Source organism: Ctenocephalides felis, unplaced genomic scaffold (genome assembly GCF_003426905.1).
Source record: "Ctenocephalides felis isolate EL2017-DRISC unplaced genomic scaffold, ASM342690v1 CF-g0.4_SCAFFOLD_03635, whole genome shotgun sequence".
In the NCBI taxonomy this organism is placed as follows: domain Eukaryota; kingdom Metazoa; phylum Arthropoda; class Insecta; order Siphonaptera; family Pulicidae; genus Ctenocephalides; species Ctenocephalides felis.
The window spans coordinates 25,819-37,666 of NW_020539789.1; positions in this window are offsets into that span (position 1 = coordinate 25,819).

The following is an 11,848-nucleotide window of genomic DNA, read 5'->3' on the forward strand; positions in this document are numbered from 1 at the left end:
TTTGTTTACTATTTTTTTAATGTTTACTTGCCGCTGTAAAGGTTCAGGTGGTCCTTTTTACCACAACCACATGCAAGTACACCGACTCGTTTGAGCCGTGGTTTTATTTTATATCTCGTCCAAGTTGTCTCAAAAACGGCTGTACCGATTTTAAAAGCTAATTTACATTTTGTTTGTACTATTAACTTCCCGTAGAGTAAGTTATTGTAATGGACCAAAAATCGAGATTAAAAATTTTTACATTTCTCGACGTTTTGAAGGTTTCTGAACATTTTGGCATACCTCAGAAAAAATGGATGTGTGATACAAATTTCCAGTCACGTTTTCGGGCGCACGGATCAACCGATTTGAATGGTTCAAAAAACATTAGATTCCTATTGATAAGGAAAAGAGCTGATTAGTTTTTGGCAAAGGCAGGTCCAGCCGTTTCTGAGATACAGAGCAAAGAGTGCAGAAAATAGAAATCGAGTTTTTGAGAGAACGGAGTATACGATTTGAATTATCTAAAAAACATTCAATTTGTAATGATTGGGAGAAGTGTTTATTAGTTTTTGGCAAAGGCAGGCCCAGCCATTTCAAAGATACGGAGCTAAATATGTAAAAAATGGCAGTTTTTGAGAGAACTAAGCGTCCGATTTAAATGATTCAAAGAACTTTCTGCTTGTCTTAACAAAATAATTGATTTTTTTGTATATCGAAAATAATTCAGATTTTATTTTTAATTCTGACTATAGTTCTAATATACTTTAAACAAATAATTTCAACTTTCCATTTCAGTTTATATAATTCTTATAAATATTAGACAATGTTACAATATTTATTTATAATTATCTATTTGAAAACATTCAATATTCCTCGAACATTTCGTTACGGTACGGGAAGTTCCAGCAATTTGCCTTAAGGCACGATGCCATACACTCCACTAGTTTTCTTGTTTACATTTTACCAGTGTAAAGGTCCAGGTGGTCCTTCTTAGCGCAACCACATGCAAGCACAAATCGCTTAGATAGTGCTTTTTTGTTGTTTGTCCAAAACTGCTGAACGTTAAAAGTTAATTAAATTAAATTATATTAATTAATTAAAAGTTAATTTAATATAACTTTTGAAAAGTTGCCTTTTTAACTCGTTTTACATTCTGCCAGTGTAAAGGTTCAGGTGGTTCTTCTTACCCTAGCCATATAAAAAAACTGCTTAATCTAAATTAAAAATAACAATACAATATAATTGATACAATACAGCTTGAAGCAAGTCTGACGATGATGGACGACCATATAAAACAATAGTGGAACGTATACTTGAAAATTATTTTCAGATATCATGATGGACCTTTTTGCCCGCGAAACTTTAAGCCCCAATCTACCCTCTATATGTATGTATGTGTGTATGTATATGTATATCCATACATATGTCAAATATAAATATTTATGCTTTTTATAGCGTGCTTAGCCGACATGAGCCGGTCCGAGAGTTACGGCGCATCGCAAGTGCGTCGCGGATCGATCGGCGGCACGTCGCTCTTTTGGACGACGCGCGTCAAAGGAGCTCGGCCACACCCCCCCCAACTTAAATGTAGACCTGAAAGCTCGTTTCGGAATGATACCGTGGCACAGGTAGTTGGAGCATATCTCGTCATTATTGCTTTAAATATTCATCAAATCAATTAAAAATAATTCTACTCGAGATACGCCATTCGGCGATGCATATTTCATGAAACGTCCGGAATAAATAATTGCTGCTTTTAATTTGAGTTTGATACAACTCTGGAAACTAAAATTTTGGAAATAAAATCATTTTGCATTTATCAGATTTAACTAATCATTTGAATATTTTTGTTGGAGTTAAACTTCATTCATGCTAGCTGATGAATGTGCGACGTATGCGTTACGAGAAGGGTGATCGAGCGAAGAGAACTCAAGTCGAGAAGAAGATAAGACTTCAGAAAAATCATTTATTTTGCCGAATAACTCAATTAACAAATTATATTTTTTTACTTAAAAAGTAATAATTTAAGGTTAAACTAGTGGGGTGCATGGCATCATGCCTTAAGGCAAATTGCTGCAACTTCCCGTACCATAATTAAAAATGTGTACACATTATTAAAATATCTATAAAATATCTGATAATTTGATGTACATATGTCCAATAGACATTTTTGACCGGCAAATTGCAATTTTTCAACTTATTTTTATTGAGAGTCTATAACCGCTAGACCTGCCTTACCCAAAATTTCACCAGTTGTTTACTTCGTCGATACAAAAAAAATGTTTTTTGAATTATTAAAATCGTACGCTCCGTTCTCTTAAAAACTGGGTTACGATTTTTGGTACTTTTTGTCCCGTATCTTTGGAACGGCTAGACCTGTCTTCGCTAAAAACTAATCAGCATGTCTCCTTATCAATACGAATCGAATGTTTTTTGAATTCTTCAAATCGGTTGATCCATGTTCCCGAAATCGTCGACAAAAATTTGTATCCGCACACACACGCATACACACATACCCATTTTCTAAGGTATGCCAAAATGTTCAGAAACCTTTGAAACGTAAAGATAAATAAAAACTTTCATTTTCAATTTTTACGCGATTACTATCACTTGCTCTACGGGAAGTTAACTAGTGGTACCTGACATCGTGCCTTAAGGTAAATTGCTGGTACTTCCCGTACCGTAATTTAAAAGTTTTAAATTTTTGTGAAAGTTCTGACAAAAATAGGTTTTTGAGAGCCTTAACTGATCAGCACTTCTCGCCATCAATAAGAATCGTTTTGAAACGTAAACATATATAAAGATTTTCATTTTTGATTTTTTGGGATTACTATAACTCACCCTATGGGAGTTAAAAAACTATTATGTTTCCACTAGTTTTAGCAGGAAACTTCAATGCTAATTGCACATCCAAGTTGGACCAATCTCTGAAAACTTTTTCCACGATAAATTACTTCTAAAACAAATGTCTTATAACCAAATCGAACCGTCAATTAAAGATGTTTTTTTTAGATTCATTATAATTTGCATTAGAAAATATATCAATTATTTCAGATATCATTTTTATCTCATATCAGTTTAAAGTAAAGCTTTTAAATCCCATCGGTCTATTTTGTATCTTAACAAAGCCTTCGATGTGGTAATATATTGTATAAACACTATGGTCACGTTGCCATAACAACGCTATGTTACGGTCCTTTCTTAATATTGATAGTAGAAACTGTCAAAATGCTATGTAGTTGCTGTGCGATCAGAAGTTTCACACATAAAACCTAAGTTCACGTATGTGTTATTATGACACATCAGAAAAATGCAGTTATGATAAAATTCTTTTTTGACGTTTTCTAGGTTAGGTTTTATATCAAGAACGCCTACGCAGAAAATATATAGCATGTAATTTGACAGTTTCACTACCAATTTATATAACAACCATTTGCCATAACAACGTTATAATACGGTCTATTTTATAAGAGAATTGGTACCTTATTCTTAGATATAGTTGAATATATAGAATTCATTCGATTACACGAAATATATCAAATATATTTGTCAGTTAACATGAAAGACACACGATATGTGTTACCTGGAACTGACAATTTTTGGTGCAGACCCAACGAGTATATGACGCTTTTTGGTGCGGTCTTCATGATGTCAAAAAAATCAATTATACTTAAATTGCATATACCAAAATGTGTAAGACGACATGACTTAAATGTACCAAATTGAACTCTTTCATTCTTGTTCTCTCATGTTTTTGAATTAAGATAACAAAACCAGATTATTTGACAAAAGACCTATTAATTAGTACATTTGGAAAACGATAAAAAAACGATATTAATACTTCTGATAATTCATGCTTCACTTATTTTTAAGAAAATTGTTTTTAAGTAATTCTTTTTATGAATCAACGCAAACTACAACTATTATTCTAATACAAATGAAAGATATAATGTCTCATGTAACACGATTTACATGCACTTATATCTTACATTAGAACTATACATTCCACCCAATCACTTCATTTAAACATGTATATAATTTGTGTATATTACAACTAGCACTAATCACAGGTGTGATTTTTTTACATTAAACAAGATAACTATTTCAAAAAATAGCAATAAAGGAAATAGTTACACATTATCCATGATTGCTAAATATAATGATTGATAAAACAAAATGAGATATATAAAATTTAAAATTAGTCGATAATAATAACACAAACCGAAATTTTATGATAGATCAATTTTATCATTATCTGTCAAAAATGACTGACCTGCATATTTCTGTTTATTGTGTCGTCCCACAGGCCAGTTGCTATGATAATATTATGCAGGACGGTTTACATGCCCAATCGAGGTAGAAAATATTTTAATATTGTTTAAAACTCTATTGAAAAACGCCAGTTACTACTTACGCCTGTTACAATAAGCCCCTAGCACCCACACATATAAACGCGGTAAACATGTATTATATATATAATATATATTATATATATATATATATAAATATATATATATATATATATATGTGTGTGTGTGTGTAATGTGTCTGTATTTTGTAGTAAAGTATCGGAGACGTCGCAAAACTCGTACACCCACCGTATCAACTAATAGTAAGTTCTCTGATAGATGCTTAGTTTCAAAGCGATATCAAGGGATTAGTTTATATATGTATATATCATCTAAAATTGATTGGAAACTTCATCTATATCAGAGACAAACAAACCTTTTCAAAATACGGGCTATTTTCTATAGTTTCGATTCGAATCACTGTATATAAATCACAGCAAGAATTTTACAAAACCTATTACGAAGCATATAGTAAATTTTTAAAATAGTCTGTGTGGGTATTGGAAAATCTCTTACAACAAACTTTCAATGGCAAAAATAGCAACAGTAAGTTTTTCGCAATAAACTTTTCCTGAATCAAGTTGACTTCAAGTCAGGTTACTTACTTTATGTCAGGACACCCCTTATTGTTGACGTATTTTACGTAAATTTTATATATAAAAATACAAATGAATGAAGTAATTCATAAGTTCTAACATATGCTATTTATATAAGCGATTCCTTTATATTTACTATATAAAAACATAAAAAACAGAAGACATAGAAAACATAATTCCATAAGATATACAGAATATATCTTATAACTTTCCAGAAATAATAGAGAATCATATTACAGTTCACTTGCGGCAACAGCTGTTCCAGTCAGTTAGAAAAGATGTCATAATACCCGGAAAGAAATCCGGTAATTCTGCCAAAGAAAAGTTTGATAATGTACCAAGTCAGAAGTTAGTTCTCTATTTGGGGTATGATAAAGAGGGAACATCTTCTTTCGATGTGCTCAATATTATATACATATACATATATATATATATATATATATATATATATATATATATATGTGTGTGTATATAATAAATAGTATATTTTTAGAAACAATATATGAAAGTATAGGTAAAAATGCGTAATCAGCCATTGCCTTAAATCAAGCAATGTTGTTATCAAGACATAAACAGCCATATTTGAAAATCTAGAACAAAATATTTTTTTCCTGGTTAGTTTTTTTGTTTGTAAGCACAGGTTTCAGTTTACAAGACTTAATATAATTTTCTCATTACTTATTTGTTTGATATATAGGTTCAACTAATGTTTTAATATCACTATTATAATAGCTTACATGTGGGTGATATAAAAGGGACCAATTGAACCTCTACCTTGCCAAAGGTGTAAACAATGAAAAATAGCAAATTAAATATAAATAGTTAACCAATTTTATAAGAAAACTAGCTGTAAGTGGAATTCTGTGTTGAGGAAATTATGGCATCGTGCCTTAAGGCAAATTGCTGGAACTTCCCGTACCGTAACGAAATGTTCGAGGAATACTGAATGTTTTCAAATAGATTATTATAAATATTGTAACATTGTGTAATATTTATAAGAATTATATAAACTGAATTGCAGAATTGAAATTATTTGTAAAGTATATTAGAACTATAGTCAAAATTAAAAATAAAATCTGAAATATTTTCGATATACAAAAAACTAAAAAAAAAAAAAAAAAAAAATTGGAACAAATTTTTTTTTCCAAAATCAATTATTTTGTTAAGACAAGCAGAAAGTTTTTTGAATCATTTAAATCGGGCGCTTAGTTCTCTCAAAAACTGCCATTTTTTACATATTTAGCTCCGTATCTTCAAAATGGCTGGGCCTGCCTTTGCCAAAAACTAATAAACACTTCTCCCAATCATTACTAATTGAATGTTTTTTAGATCATTCAAATCGGATACTCCGTTCTCTCAAGAATTCGATTTCTATTTTCTGCACTCTTTGCTACGTATCTCCGAAACGGCTGGACCTGCCTTTGCCAAAAACTAATCAGCTCTTTTCCCTATCAATAGGAATCGAATGTTTTTTGAACCATTCAAATCGATTGATCCGTACGGCCGAAAACGTGGGCGAAAATTTGTATCCATACATACATACACACACACACACACACACACACACACATCCATTTTTTCTGAAGTATGCCAAAATGTTCAGAAACCTTCAAAACGTCGAGAAATGTAAAAATTTTCAATTCCGATTTTCGGCCCATTACAATAACTTACCCTACGGGAAGTTAAAAATAAATTATTAGTTATTCCAACTCTGCTGATGTATATTTCTGACCAGATCAAGGTTATATACAGTATTATAGAGTAAAATATGTATTTTGCATTGGTTGAATATTGTAGTTTCTAAAATCCCTATATAATTAAAAATAAGACATTAGATCTGTTTGACCCCTAGCTGTCCATTTTACCCCGCCTATGGGGTAAAAAAGTACAGTTGAAAAATTTCAGAAAAATACTAATAAACAAATTTTTATAATTAAGAATTTACTGGAAATTTTATTGAACATAGTTCGATAGTTGATTGTTTGATACGTGTTATTTGTTGTGATGTAGTTCATTTGGTTAAGACAGTATAATTACTTAAAGACAAATTGCACCTTTGTGCCCCGCCCTAGCCTATAAATGTACATATAATAACCCAAATAGCGCAAATAACAGCTCACTCAAAAGTTTTATTCAAGCATCTTATTATAAAAAAATAGCGAGGATTACAAAAAAAAAAACTGGCATACGTTTCGAGACTCTATTTCATATAACCCAAAAATTATTCATATAAAACAATATCTATTGATTGCTCATATTTAGTTATCAATCAATTTTACATTCAATAAATATGATTTGTATATTTCTTAGGGTTTTTGGTTTTTTTAAGTTAGTTTAATGTTTATGCATGGAAGATAAGTCCAATGGGGACTCAAAATGCATGAAAAATTTATGTTTTTACATATTTTTTTAAATATATTTTAAAATTTTCTTTTAAATAATTGACTTCATCCCTGTCACTTTGTTGTTGCTCTGCTTTTCTACTTATTGCCAAAAAGATATAAAAGAGTGCAACTTTGATCATGTATTCTTTCTATTCATAATACTTTTGATATATATATATATATATATATATATATATTTATATTTATATATATATATATATTTATATTTATATATATATATATCTATATTTAATTTATATATATATATATATATGTTTAATTTGAGTTTAATATTCGGGCGTAACATCAATAAAAATATATTTTATTGATGTTAATTTGTATGGATGTGATTTGATTTATATAATATTTTTATTGATGTTACGCCCGAATATTAAACTCAAATTAAACATATATATCAACATCAAATTCAAGACTATTCAAAAAAAAATATATATATATATATATATATATATATATATATATATATATATATGAGTGACGAAAGTATTATGACTGGATGGAATATTAAATTAACTAAGAAATATGAACAACACAACACTCTTTTTGCACTAATTATTAAATTCTTTAAAATCAGTGTATTCATATCATTATACTATACATCATAACATCATATATTTTATATTCATGAACTAGAACGTCCGTGTTATCCGATGCACGACTTGTGACCAACTTAGGTGTTGTTTTGTTCATATTTCATTGTTAGTTTAAATATATATATATATATATATATATATATATATATATTTTGTAGAGTTTCGAACAAGAATCCAAAAATAATACAAAATAAAAAACAAGAAAAGTTTTTAAAAAAACAATTTCTTTATTTAATTATTTGTTTATTGTCGACGTTTAAGTATTCACACCCTGACATATAAAAACACACACATACAATCTCACATCTCTCGTTCAAGTGTTTACACGTGTTACAAAAGGCACACCAGTTTCATTTAGTTAATTTTCGAAAACCAATCGAACAACATCCAGAGAACAATATTATTTGTGTTTTCAAATAATAATTTTAAAAAAGACAAATTTTTTAGTAATTTTGATTTACAAAATCTAATTATTCGGCGGAAAATTAACTCACAAAATCATTTTTGTTAAAAAAGCTTGTTTAGTGAAAAAGTGCTAACAATATTCAAACATACAGGTAATAATTCAACTTGTCATTAACCTTTTCTTAAAAAATTTCCATAACTTTCAAAAAATTTTCTATTATGTTTAATATCCTGTTCTGATAATCCACTCATTTATTTTTATCATTTTTATTTTGAACATATTATCATATTTCGGTACATTATTATATTTTTTACAATTTAATTCATTATTAAGAAAAATCTATTTTCTTTTCCTAAACATATTGTTGCTAAAATCTCATCAAGATCATGTTTCTTGACAGATGTCCTGAAGATGGAACGTACCTAGTTCCGAAACGTCGACAATAAACAAATAATTAAATAAAGAAATTGTTTTTTTAAAAACTTTTCTTGTTTTTTATTTGTATTATTTTGGATTCTTGTTCGAAACTCTACAAAATATACACAAATCCAAGACTCTACCATTCAATATATATATATATATATATATATATATATATATATATATATATATATATGTGTGTGTATGAAATAAAATATGTATAGATTATTTCAAGAGGCATTAAATCTGTAAATATTTTGTACCGTCGTCAGGAATATATTAGGAAAATATATATTTATATAGTTATATATAGATTACATTGTTTTTTTTTTCAATTATTGCAACAACGCCTAAATCTTATATTAGTTAAAATATGTGTTAATATTAAAATGAACACTGATAAGTTAACCAGAGAATTGCAATGAACAATCAAAACATAATATATTTTCAGATAACAAAAATTAACGATTTCTAGATTTGCTGCAAATTTTGATTTTACACCAGTATACAATACAATGCAATAAATTTATAAGAAATTGTTTAATATAATAATTGAGTAAATTTTAAAACTTTTTACACCACTCTATTTTTAACGATACAATAAGCACGATGAAAGAAGACCTCATATTCTACATGTCGGTTTATCCATACGTCTCACCGCATTCAAAGCCTTCAGCTTTCAGGAAAATCAATATAAGGATACAAAATATACAAACAACTTCTAAATGGATGCTCTACTGTATATAATACTACTTGATTTCGCAAACAATTCAATTCTGGACGTCTGAGTCAAAAATTATGAAATTTTTTTTTTAAATATCCATTGCCCATTACGTTACACAAATGTAACGACTATAACTATAGTATATCTTGAAAAATAAATAGTAAATATAAATTAAAAAAATATATATTTTTGATTAATTAATGTATCCACTTTATATTTGCGTTAATTTTTTTAGACAAATAATATTGAATCTATTTATTAAATTCCTAAAAAAATGAGAAAAAAATGTGTACCACGTGTTATATAACATTCCCTATAACATAAAACGAATGATATAAATAACGAGTTTCAATATACACAAAGTTATTTTCAAAAAATCAATAACTGTACCTAGTACATATTCAACACATACCATAATGTTCATGAAACATGGAAATTACCTTTATATATATATATATATATATATATATATATATATATATATTTATATTTATATTTATATTTATATTTATATATTCATGTTTATACATATCCATAAACTAATATTTTACCATATTAATATTACTTGCATACATAAAGTTAAATAAGGGATAAATAGGCTTGTTGTGACACTTTTCATTTAAACAAATAAACCTTGAGACCCACTAATCATATTTGTACAAAATAAAGATAAATGGATTTCATATATTCTTCTACCGAAGCAAGTTTTGTTTTATATTCACATTTTGTTCCATTATTATTATTATTATCTATTATTTCTAATATTGTTATTTTGTTATATTCATTATTATCTTTCGCTTTTTGTTTTATTCTTTATTGTTTTTCTAGTATTATTTTTATTTTCAAAAATTTTACTTATTTACTTATTAATTTTATTATTGTTATTATTTGATTTTATTTTATAATTATCAAACATGCTACGGAAACCATTTCATTGAAAATTCTATCCTTAATTTTGTGCTCTCTTTATTAAATTTATATAATTGTTCTTTACTGTTACTATATGTTAATTATTTAGCAGTTGTAACAAATATAGTAATTATAAAAAAAACATTTTGTTCCAACAATAAGAGTTCAAATACAATCTATAAGTCGAAAGTGGGTATTGAAAATCAAAACGAAGGGAAAAATAGAAAGAAAACTAAAAGGATTAAATAAATGAATAAATGATAATTTTAATAATAATAATAATAATATAATAATAATGTTAATTGCAATAATATTGTATAATAATTATAAGTAACTTGTAGCAGAAAAAAAATTGTTGTGGGCAGATCACTTGGCCATTTTCTCCTCAGTTGCCTTAAAAATTACTGGCTGACTGGACTAATAGTAAATAGTAATTGTAACCGACTCAAGTAAAATAGACAACTATTATTTTTATTTCACAAATAATCATTTTTTTACTTAAAGTTAGGTGTTATAACTTACACCGTATTTGTTGGGGCTAAATGTACCATTTACGGGACAAGTAGTAACAGCTAAAGTAAATAATTCTTATCAGAAATCGGGGAAAAACGTTGACATAACATTCTTGTGGCTTTTTCAAAAACTACAATATTCATATGTGAATAATGCTATGGTTATCAAGTAACAGTAAAACTGGATTTTCCTTGGTGAATTTTGCATTCATTCATTGTTAAATTATTGTCGGTTATCCATCCAGAGAGAAATATCATCTTCATTGCAATCTTGTGGTCCACCACGAATATATATTTTGTAGAGTTTTGAACAAGAATCCAAAAAGTAATAAAAAACAAAAAAAAAGTTTTTTAATAAACTATTTCTTTATTTATTTATTTTTACTATCGACGTTTCGGAACTAGGTACGTTCCATCTTCAGGACATCTGTCAAGTGTTATATATTATATATATATTATATATATATATATATATATATATACATATATTAATGCAGGCGTTTCCAACCGTTTCCTGCCGCGCCTCCCTCCCCATATTTATAAAAAAAAGTTACGCTCCCGTAATTTTTCTGAGAATTTAATTTCATATAGTGTTAACTGATATTATAATTTAATTATCAGGCTAAAAATTATAATACATATATGTAAAAATATACATAAAAAAATTAAAAAATAATTATTTAATCATTTATTTTTTTTATCTTGGAACTTTTTGGTACATTTTTTAAAGTAGTATTTTGAAAACAGCTGTTGAAATCACAGTATTATGCATTTGCATGTTAAAAGATATGAAATAGTATAACAAGGAACGATTTAATCGTGGAATTCAATTATTAAAAGCAAAAAACTAACCTAGGTTCTACTTAAGTCGTTAGAAAGATTAATGAAAAGGGGGTTTATAAAAATTAAAGTAGTTTACTAAGATTCAGAATTATTAGTGAAACTAATTGTG